This window comes from Rhodamnia argentea, chromosome 7 (assembly GCF_020921035.1).
Source record: "Rhodamnia argentea isolate NSW1041297 chromosome 7, ASM2092103v1, whole genome shotgun sequence".
Taxonomy (NCBI): domain Eukaryota; kingdom Viridiplantae; phylum Streptophyta; class Magnoliopsida; order Myrtales; family Myrtaceae; genus Rhodamnia; species Rhodamnia argentea.
Window position 1 is genome coordinate 8983878 of NC_063156.1, and position 11123 is coordinate 8995000.

At 43.3% G+C, this 11123-nt stretch overlaps 2 pseudogenes; both read right to left on the reverse strand.

Annotated features, from left to right (window-relative positions):
• Positions 1 to 636: 636 nt before the first annotated feature.
• Positions 637 to 3231, reverse strand: LOC125315958 (annotated as a pseudogene).
• Positions 3232 to 8676: 5445 nt separating this feature from the next.
• The window catches only part of LOC125316065, a 3675-nt pseudogene continuing 1228 nt past the window's right edge, over positions 8677 to 11123 (reverse strand).

Here is an 11123-nt window from a genome sequence, read left to right on the forward strand (position 1 = left end):
GTGATGGCCGGCGGAGGGAAAAGGGGACAAATAAAAAAGAAAAGGAAATAAAGAAAAATAAGTAAAGAAGGACAATTGAAGAATAAAAATAAATATTATTAAGAATTATCCACGTTAGCGTTGGTCGTACCCTATAGGACTATCGGCATCCACGTTCGTGATTTTCCAGTCAAAATTGGCTGGATGGACTCAATAAGCATAATGTGAAAATGTTAGACTCAATTAATAAAATTAAAAGTTTTGAGACTAAATTGGCAAAATTTCAATATATTGAAGACTTTTTGGACAATTTTCCCAAATTGTTTATGTATTAGATGGATTATTTATTCCTCGTTTGGCTTTGATAAGATACACGAATTCCAATAAATTTTACTTGTTTTCAACTTTTGCATCATCTTGATTGAGTCCAAGTTTAATCACACATTCGACTTTAATCAAGGTAATCACAAGCCGTTGAAATGTATTTCACTAAAAAAGATCACACATTTGAATGATGATTATGCATCCAAACTTTGATGTTTGACGCTTTGCAGCTAATCGGGTTGACTCCTTAGCTTGCAAGTGAATTCGCATAATTAAACTCCCTAAAATACTAAAATTAGCAAAATTATGCACGTGGAGTGCTAGACAAAAATTTCAACTGCTATGCATTTGGGATCCAACTACTTTAAGAACCACCCAAAAAACAGCACGATGCGGTCCGACCCGAGATGTTCTTAGTCTCGGGGACGCGGACCATGCCGAGCCGCCACATGGCCAGCACCTTGTCGGTACTCGGTTTGCGTCCACATTGTAGGTGTATTTCCAGGCCACCAGGAGGCAGTACACCAGATTGACAAAGCAGAGGACGGCCATCAAGGCGTAGTAATAGTCCAAGCGAGACTGGTTCAAGTTGTTCGTGATCCAACCCGGCTGGCCATTCCTTTTGGTGATGGTCGAGACCGTTTGGAGGAGGAAGCTGCTGAGGAAGCTCCCCATCCCCATGCTGGTCGTGTAGAAGGAGGTCCCTTCTGCCCTCCGGCGCCTGGTCGTAGAAGAACTCGAGCTGTCCGGCCTCGAGCAAGGTTGCGGCGTCCCCCATCAGCATGAACTGAGGGAGGAGGGCGAAGAAGGAGAGCGGGACGGTAGGGCGTCGCTGCAAGATGCCGTCTTCTTCTTTCACCACGCTCAGCCGCCTGGGCTCAGTGAGGCCTGCTCGTGGCCATGACCACCCCGAAGAGTAAGAGCCCAATCCTCATCCTCTGGAGCATCGTGATCCCCAGGGGGCTCGTTTCTAGCGGCGCACCATGGGCATGAAGACGCGGTCGTAGAGGACCAGGCTTGTCAGCATGGAGACCTGTATGGAGGCCTAGAGGCTCGCCGGCGGTATCTTGAAGTGGTGGCCCACGCTGCGGTCCAGGGTCGAGGCCTGCCTGACAAACAGGGTCATGACCTGCCCGAGCATGGCGCTCGGGACGAACATGGCGATCAAGATCGGGACCATCTTGAAGACCTGCTTGGCTTCCTCGACTTGGGTCACGGTACACAATGTCCAGGACGAGGTAGGTCCGGTCTTCGTCGTGGCCTTACAAAAAAATATGGGAATTCCACAACCAAAATTCTCAAATCAAAGCCATGTCCGACGAATTGCATAACATCTAAACATGCAAACAGTTCCTGTCAAGCACCAAAGTTCCCCAAGAGCTCAATTAGAACGAAAATTGCAATCCTATAGTACAGATAAATCTGCAGATACTGATCTGATATAATCTAAGCATTGACAGCGAACCTTAACATAGGTGTGTGGTTGATTCTGAGCCTACCAGAATTCGCATACTTGTCCATGCTCAGTTCGTAGAGCTCCTTCGGATCGTTGGGGACGCGGACCCTCCACTTCTTGGCCGCAGCCACTACTACTTGGGCCAACCTTTCATAGGAGCTCCTCCCTTTCTTCTTGTGCCGCTAGAAAGGAGATGCCTTCCCAGGAACACCAGCAGCGCGGACCCGGATGTCCGGAGGTCTGTGAGCCCATGGTCCCACCCGACGATGTCCTGTATGTACATCATGACTGTGTTGGCAAAAAGCGCGCCGGTGAAGAGACTGCACATCCACCAGTTGAAGAAGGAGCGCCTTCTGGATCCGCTTCCGGGCTGGTGCAATCGCTGGAACTGGTCCGCGCTTAATGCTTCGAGATGTTGGGCTTTCTGGTCTTGCTTTTCCCCGAGCGCAATGACTTACAGGGCGAAATAGAAGAAGCCGACTTGGAAGGGCGTCGCCTTCAAGTTGCAGTCTTCTTCTTTCACTCCGGGGCCACAGGAAGGACTCAGTGAAGGCAAACTCACTGATAGAGTCAATAGGCCCATCCCCTGGAAAAATAAGCCGTTGTGGACATTGTCTGATGCTGCCACAAAGAACATAGTATATACTAGAAGTGATTTCAACATGGTCTGTATGGTTTCTCAAATGTATTGGAGCTTCGGAGGGCCGATTCGAGGAAAATTTTTTACCAAGAGGTAAATTATGCTGGCGATGACAAAGGTTCGGTACCGGCCGAGATGGACATCCCCGATATACGCTCTGAAAACGGGAGTCATCCATACTATGCCCCCCCAGTTTGTGACTTTGTTGGCGGATTCTACGGTCACTTTAGCCTTTAGCCTTTTTGTCAAGAACAATACCAGGTTCGATGTGACTCCGTAATATGCTATCCTCTCGAAAATCAATTGAGGGCTACATAGATTAATGCAGCCTCGGTCATATAAAATGAAGAAGAAAAATCGATGCCACTATTGTATATGAACTGAAAATGCTGCTCTTTCGTTTCGTATTGAGCGGTCAGGCGTGTTTTGAATAAGCTTCCGCGTATCAGCTAAAGTTTGCCCCCTCAGGTTCGAACAAAGTCGGACAAGTATGTGGAACAAGGGACTCCTAAAGAACTGCTCCTCCACGCCGCTCCAGAATCGAGCTTGAAGCTCTTGAGATTTCTTGAGGCGCAAGATTCGACCAATTTACCAGCTCAGGCTAATCTTTGAGTTTTCGGAAGGAAATGAAACTGTTCTTGTTGATGCTTGTGAACGATCATAGAAGGAAAGGAAAAAAAACAAAAAAAACGCACGCGTTACCTACAATGAAGGAACTAGCCCTCCATTGCCCGGTCTCGGATCTCCGGACGGGTCTGCCTTTGAGATCCACGGTTCCGTCCTGCGTGTAGTCGTCTTCTTCGCCATTCGCCCAGCCTCTCTCTTCGACCATGCTCATTTTGATCGTTGTCTATTTCCGCAGCAGACCGGTTCAAATGCTCCGCAAATTGAATTCCGCCTGACCGCCAGCATGAAGTTCTTATAAAGTTGGTGCAATGCTGCAACTGCTCCAGGAAAGGTTAATTTGCTCAGATGTTTGCTTTCTGGTTTTGTTTTTCAACAGCTCAGGTGCTGACGATCTCGCGAAATGGACGAACCAAGGCCCGATGCCTCAAAACAACCTTAACAAATATCAGAAATTCCCCTTGCTTTGTCAAACTACCTGATTTTTTTCCCCTAAGTTCGTTAGATTAAGACAAATCACCTTAATTATCTGTTTCCCTCCTCTCTCTCTCTCTCTCTCTCTCTCCGTTGTTGCAATTACGCCGATAAACCAATAATTGAAGACTGTGATTTCATTTGCTTCATTTTATTGATCTGTAATTGTTTTGGGAATTTTTTTGAAAAATAAGCTAAACCTGTGGTATTGCATGCAATTCAATTTTAAACTTTTTAATTGTGCCATTTCAGTTCTATACCGTTTATTGACGATCGACTAGAGGAAGAAGAGAAAGAATAAAGAAAGAAAGAAGAAAAAAAATCAAAAAAATTGAAAATATATTAAAAATTATCTACATCGGACCGCCACGCCACATGGAACGGACGACGTTCATGCTAGTGATTTTCGGCCAAAATTGGCCGGATGGATTGAATTTGCATAAATACAATAGGTTTAGGATTCAATTAGCAAAAAAAAAAAGTTTATGACTAAATTGACACGGTTGTAGTAAGTTTAAGAGTTTTTGGATAATTTTCTCCGGCCCTCCGAAGGGAAACATAAATAAAAATAAATGAAATAAAAAAATCAATAAAAATTCAAAAAATCTAAAAATTGTTTGTGTAAGCAATTTTTGATCTAAATTAGTTGGAAGACTACATTGGTAATTCGTAAAAAAATTTAGGACTAAGTTGGCAAACATCAAAAGGTTTAGGAGTATAATATAATTGGAAGGTTTATAACTGAATTGACAAATTGTCAAAAAGTCTAAGACTAAATTGATATAATTAAAAAGATTAGAACCGAATTGGCCGCCAAACAATAGGTTTAGAACTTTTTGAAATTTTTTTCCAATTTTTCTCTAACGTCCCACTATTTTCCTTAATTTTAAGTGATTATTGAATGGCTAAAAGGTTTATGACTCAATCGACAAAAAGAATAAATTAGAATTGAATTTGCACAGTTTCAATAAGTTTATAACAGTTTTTGGTAACTTTCCCCTGTGAAATCAATTGTCGACATGCACATGTTTTATCTTATTGAGAAAATACAATAATTGCTCACCTTTTATCTAATGATCTTTTTTTTTTTTGGTCAATATCTAATGATCACACACATATTTTTTACGACCATTTTGCACATTCATAGCAATTATTTTTACATTTTCTGTCCAAAAAATGTCCATGCCCAAATCGAACTTCTCATACCTACCGAAAACTCTCAAAAACCATTAAAAAAAACCCGAAACTAAAAAAGCCAAACCACCATATCTCTATACAAGATGCAAAAAAATAGGGTTTCCGAGGCGGAGAATTTGGATTTTTAACATAGAGATTTTGCGAATGGATATATGATTGTTATTTCCACGATTCGAGCTAGGCAGATAAGTGGTCGTTGAATTGCAACTAAGGTATGTTCTCGATATTTCACAATCTATCCCTACTCCATTTGTCCTTTATATATATATATATATAAGTGACTATTGCTTGGCAAATTCTAACCGTGGAAAAAAATAGGAGGAGCCTTCATAAATGATAAAACTCTAATTACTTAAAAATTTAAAGTAGGAGAGTCTCCATCTATATTCTAGAATTTTCAGAAAACTATTTACTAAAGACACAGCAAAGGGGAGCCCGTGCCCGTCAGAAAACTTCCTTAAGATTTGCATGGAATGGTGAAATTAATCGGGCCAGTCGGGGTCCCACCTGCTTGTTGACTACCAAAGAGATATTCTTGCCTGAGTTGCCTCCAACTTTCAACCCTGGGGTGATCGGTTCCGTACTCAGAATCTGGAATCTATCATGTTATAATCGGTTCTCAGTTTTTAGAAATTAGAACCTACCTTATTTTTCTGGAACCGATTTTCAAACCTACCCTATTTTTTCGATCCGGTTTCAGGATCTACTCGAGAACTTATTTTTTTTCCTTTTTTGATTTTATTTTTTACAGCAAAACAATTTGAGCAAAAAACCGCTCGAGTAAAAGATGATCAAAATAAATCCCTTTCCGCAAAACACGTGGTCACGTACAACTATAAACGATGAAAAGTTGAAACACGTAGCCACATATAATTATGAAGAATAGAAAGTTCAAATGCGTGACGTAAAAGATAAATTATAAAACTCCGTTCCTCATTCATCAAAATAAATTTTTAAACTCCATTCTCCATCCATCTATTACTTCAAAGAATAGAGAGAGGGGCTACAAAGAATAGAAAAGAGGTAAATGAGACGAGGCAGAGTTAGGATCAACTTAAAGAAATTATGTTATTTTTACTTAGCTAATAACCGGTACTATAATCGATCCGATTCCTGTATGGGTTTTCACTTGAAATAAAAAACCGGACCTTTTCAAGCTGATTCAAAAAATTTGGAACCGAAAACTAGACTTGCTCACATTGGAATTGGGAACTAGACCCCTTTTTTCGGGCAGCCCAATCTGATTTCCGATTTTATCCGGTCCGGTTGCATGCCCTACCCCTTAACTAGGGCCCGCAAAAATTGACGGCTCTAGTTGAGCAGGTCAATCACGAGTTCTGTTCTAGGCAAGTGGGCATTGCAACGTGTTACTTGTTGGCCTAGTGTATACCCAAGGGCCCAGGCAAACTGGCACAAGGGCCCGGACATGCGGCCCAGCAATTCAGGACACGGCCCAGAACCAATTGGGCCACGGCCCACAATCAGGCCCAAAACAGGGCACGGGTAGCTGGAACAGGGCAGAACAGGGCCAATCCGGGGCTGTTCGTGGCTGTTCCGGTGGCTATGGCTGGTGGTGTGCGGCGGGAGTGGCTTGGGGGACCTTGAGGGTGTCGAGGGAGGTTGATGGTGGCCCACGGTGGTCGGAGCAGGGTGGAGGAGGCGGCTGGAGTGGTGAACAGAGGGTGGAACAGGGCAGTACCGAGAAAACAGGGGCAGAGCAGACTGGTACGAGGCTCTCGGGCTGCTGCTCGGCGACGGGAGCGTGGTGAGGTAGCTAGGGGTGTTCAGAGGAGGGCGAGGAGGTGGTGTGGTGGCGGTTATAGCGGCGAAGGGAGGCAACCAGAGGCAACAGCAGCTCGGCCAGTACCAGGACGAAAACAGGGGACTCGGTCTGTGGAAGCTGTGCGACGGTAAACGGCGACTGCGTGAGGCGGCGGGTGGTGGCTGTGAGTTAGGGGAGTGGTGGAGGTTCAATGGAGGCTGCGGGTGAAGCTGGACAGCAAGCTGGGGCCAAAAGCAACGCCAAATAGAAGCTGCAACAGCAGCGGAGACAGAGCACAGAGCAGAGGAGGCTTCGGTGGGGCTGTCTCGCGGCGGCTACGGTGGCTGCAGGCGGTGGAGAAGGCGACGGTGGGTGGTGTGCGACAGAGCTGGAGGTGGTGAGGGCGTCGGGTAAGGAAGGAGGAGGTGGTGGTGTGTCTCGGCCAAGAAAGCAGAGAATGGGAGAGAGAGTCGGTTGGGGGGGTTGTTCACGTGAGGGGGAGAGAGAGAGAGGGTAGTCTAGAATTTTGACTTGGGGGTGACTCATGTGATAAGGTGGGGTCCACATCTTAATTGTCTTGTCCTTTAATTCATAAAACCCCAGGGGCGTTTTGGTAATTTTGCAATTTGGGCAGGGAGTATTTTGGTCATTTTGCAACCAAGGGTAATCCCGACATCCGGCAATCCGATGGAGGGTAATTTAGTCCGATCTCAAGTCATTTTGGTCGGAACGAGGTTCAGGTACGAGGGTTTCTAATTCCAAGGCGTGACGACTAATCGATCGAACCCTAATCCAATTCGATTGACGATTCGAGACATTTCCAATTTCCGTCACTTAATTCTTAGAAATTCAATTCTAAGCAACAAACTAGAATTTATAGTCTTTCCATAAACTAAATTCTACTAATAATAAATGTCATATTTCCAAGGCGTCACAAAGAGGAGAGGAGTGAGTATCGGGCATAAGATGGGAAAACAAGGTTAAATAGTTCTTCAAAAATTTCTAATTTTTTTTGTTTTAATTGCTAGTACCTAACTTATAATTATATATACTTTAGGTGGTCCGGTTTGGTTCCATCCACCATGGAACTAGGGACCGGATCGGATCGCCTCTCTTAAGGACTGGACCAACCCGATCGGTCCGATCCGATCTCGATCCTGTCCAGGCCGGTCCGGTTTGGTTTGCTCATCCAGTTGAAAGTGCACACTTTGTAAAATTTGGAAATGAACAGATTGCTTCCCTATATTTGTCCCTGTCGAAACAATCACTATGCTACTAGTTGATGTAAGCGGTGGTTCAGGCTTTCGGCACATTTCGACCTGCAACCAACAACTGCCGAATGTGTTGTATTCACTATCGGCACATTGTTCTAGCCTCTTTTTTATTTATTTATTATTGGTCTAGAACTAAACGTGGAAATCTCATTTGGAGACAAATAAGGGCTTGAAAAGACTCGAACTCGGGACTTTCGTAATAGAATATTTAAATTTTGAACCACACATTTTTTTAACAATTTAAGTTTTTAGAACAATTGGGAGAGGTCTCACAAAATCTCATAGGTATCCCCTGTTAGAGAGGAGTGAAATGATGAGAACTCGTAATCCCATCTTATTTGGTCCTGGGAACCGTGCTGTTTTGCCGGCAGCCGATCTCATCCCAGTCATCGAACTGACCCTCGGCTCAAATTCCAAAGGGGTGGGGAAATGTTGACGTCCCGGCATTTTTCAGTACATTTCCGGGCTTGGAATTCCAGGTGCAGCTCCTGATGCTTGTCCTGTGAGGGAAACCAGGAGCAAACGAATTTGAAAAACCGAAATCTGAAGTGATTTTCACGTTTGGCAAGTGCATGGACCTAAATCTGTGGAGAAAGGGCATATGGCTGAGTCCCTTAATCATTGGTATTTAAGTGGAAGAAGAGGAGACTTTTCATGCACTGTACGAACTTTGATGGATTGTTTGATCACGCTCCCGTTCGTTATTTGAAATTGATCCCATCATGTTTCTGAAACTGAAATCGAGTCACAGCTCTTTTCAACACTGATTTAAAAAAGAAAGAAAGAGTACAAATGCAACCGTAAGGATTAAAGTATTCATGGATCCTCGCGGCACAATAATCCCTTTCATGACACACGAACGGAAAAGATCTATTTCTGGTGCCGCTTGTCTCTGCATGTGTAGCTAGACGTTCTTGCAGGCGGATAGTGCCGGAAAGAGCTGCCTTTACCATGTTTCGCAATGTGCGAATGGCTGCACATCGGAGAATGTTGTTACATCCAAGTCCACATGATAAGACTCGCTAGATGTGAAACTAGCATCGTGAGATTCGGTGGCCTCGACGTCTTCTTGATCTTGTAGGAAATCCGAAGTACTTCGCTTCCGTTGGAAATCCAACGGATTTCGGAGTTTCATTATTCGCTCCAACTCCATTGCCACTTCCTTCATCGTCCGGCCGGTTCCTCCCAATTGAGTTTAAGCACCTTCTTGCGAGGTCAGCAACTGCTGCAATCTCTTCTTCCGTACCCTCCTCCAAAACTTGAGCATCAACCATGTCGAACACAGAATCCTCTTCCATAGAGATCATAAAGTACGCCACGAGGTTTCTTCCTTCTTCTTCCTCCAACCGAGAGATTGGCTTTCGCCCCGTCAAGAGTTCGATAAGGACCACTGCAAAGCTGTACACATCGCTTTTGTCTGTAAATTGGCTTGTTTGGAAGTACTCTGGATCCAAGTATCCGAAAGTCCCCCGCACCAATGTGGTTACGTGAGTTTGATCGAGAGAAACTGACTTGGAAGTGCCGAAATCTGCTACTTTTGCCCGATATTTCTCGTCCATGAGAATATTGGTGGACTTGATATCTCGATGATAAATGGGTATAGAAGCTGCAGAATGCAAGTAGGCTAAGGCTCCAGCGATTTCAGTTGCAACTCGTAGGCGCATGTCCCATGGCACTTGAAATTCCTCATTTGGGTCATGTAGACATTGGTACAACGTCCCATTTGGTATGAATTCATACACTAAGAGAGGAATTTCTGTCTCCAAGCAGCAACCTAATAGTCTAACAATATGCCTATGATTGATTTGCGAGAGAATGACGACCTCATTGATGAATTGTTCGACCTTTTCCTTGTCTATCACTTCTGATTTCTTGATAGCAACTATCCTTCCGTCTGTTAACATTCCTTTGTAAACAGTGCCCTGCCCACCTTGCCCTAGTATCCTATCCTTGTTGAAACGATCCGTGGCCTTCTCCAAGTCCTTGGAATTGAATAATTTGCTCTTCTCAACATTGCCTTCGGGTGAAGACAGCTGTTGTTGCAACAAAAGACCACCGTTTCGTTTAAAAGTACTTCTCTTTGAGCTTACTTTCTCTCCTCTTTTTGATGACTGTGTACAACCACCATGAGAAAAGCAACAAATCTCCTAGCGCTCCAAGGCCTGCTCCGATGCCTGTGGGGGTAAAAATTTGTACGATACAAGGTCAGAGAAACTTTCCTAGAAATAATTAAGTTGTTTCTTCTGCTGGAATTTCGTTTAGTGGATCACTCTAATCAATGTGCAACTGATCAAGCTGGCAAGGTTTTCGACATTCTTGCCACTACGTGGTACGTGGAAAAATGAACCCAAAAAAAAAAAAAAAAAAACAAAGAGGGAAAGAACTTTGCATATGGTTGGATAGATTTCAACCAGCAACAAAACTAGTATTTTCTCATGCAATATACATAAGCACAGCACGAAAGGAAAGTTTCTTGTGGCTGGAATCATCACAAGTGAACATATGCTAATGTTAGGATGAAGGGTAAACTGAACTTCTTTCTGTATCTCATATGAACAAAATTTAAGCTATGGTATATCATGGTTGAAAACAATAAGCGCATGAGGAAGTCTATGCATATAGATTAGAAGATTTACATACGGATAAGAAAGAAGGTTGCTCCTTTTTTAACATCGGTCCTTCTACCATCAGTTGTTCCACTGTCGGCGCAGTCATAGCCGCCCACAAGGTTGACACAGCTATTAGGGCAACGAGTTTGATTTGGATCTAGACATTCGTTGATATCTGTAGAAAAAAGATGAAAAACAAAAAGGTGTTAGCGGTGCATCCATCTCCATGAGTAAATTGAGGATGCATTCACTGTGAATAACATTGAGGCAGCAAAAAATAATAAATAAATAAATAAATAAATAAAAAGGGAGAAAATCCTTTTAATACTTCCTCTTCCACGTGAGATTAAACAAAAGCTCCATCCCTTTAATTATTGCCACAAGATTTCACATTTCATTACCAATCAATTTTTCCTAAATTATGAGTATCAACCTTACTTTAGCATTCATGTATTCTGGGCCATTCATGTAGGCTTGTCCTTTGTTCAGCTGTAACACCTTTGCACCCGTTGTGACACACCCAAGTGTCATAATGGGTACGAGGTTTTTGTGTTCGGCTACCTCTACGTAATTTGCGCCGTGAAAAGTGAATATACTACTTACTTTACCAAAAAAAAAAAAATCCCTTACTTTAGCATGGTTTTGGTTATTCAAGAACTTCACATTCATTAATATCTGATGACAAATATAGAATAAGTGTATTAGCAGTGAAACACATCTCCTTGGGTAAAAGTAGCGAGACTAGTAGGTCGCATTTCCTCATAAATTGTTAATTCGCTGGCTT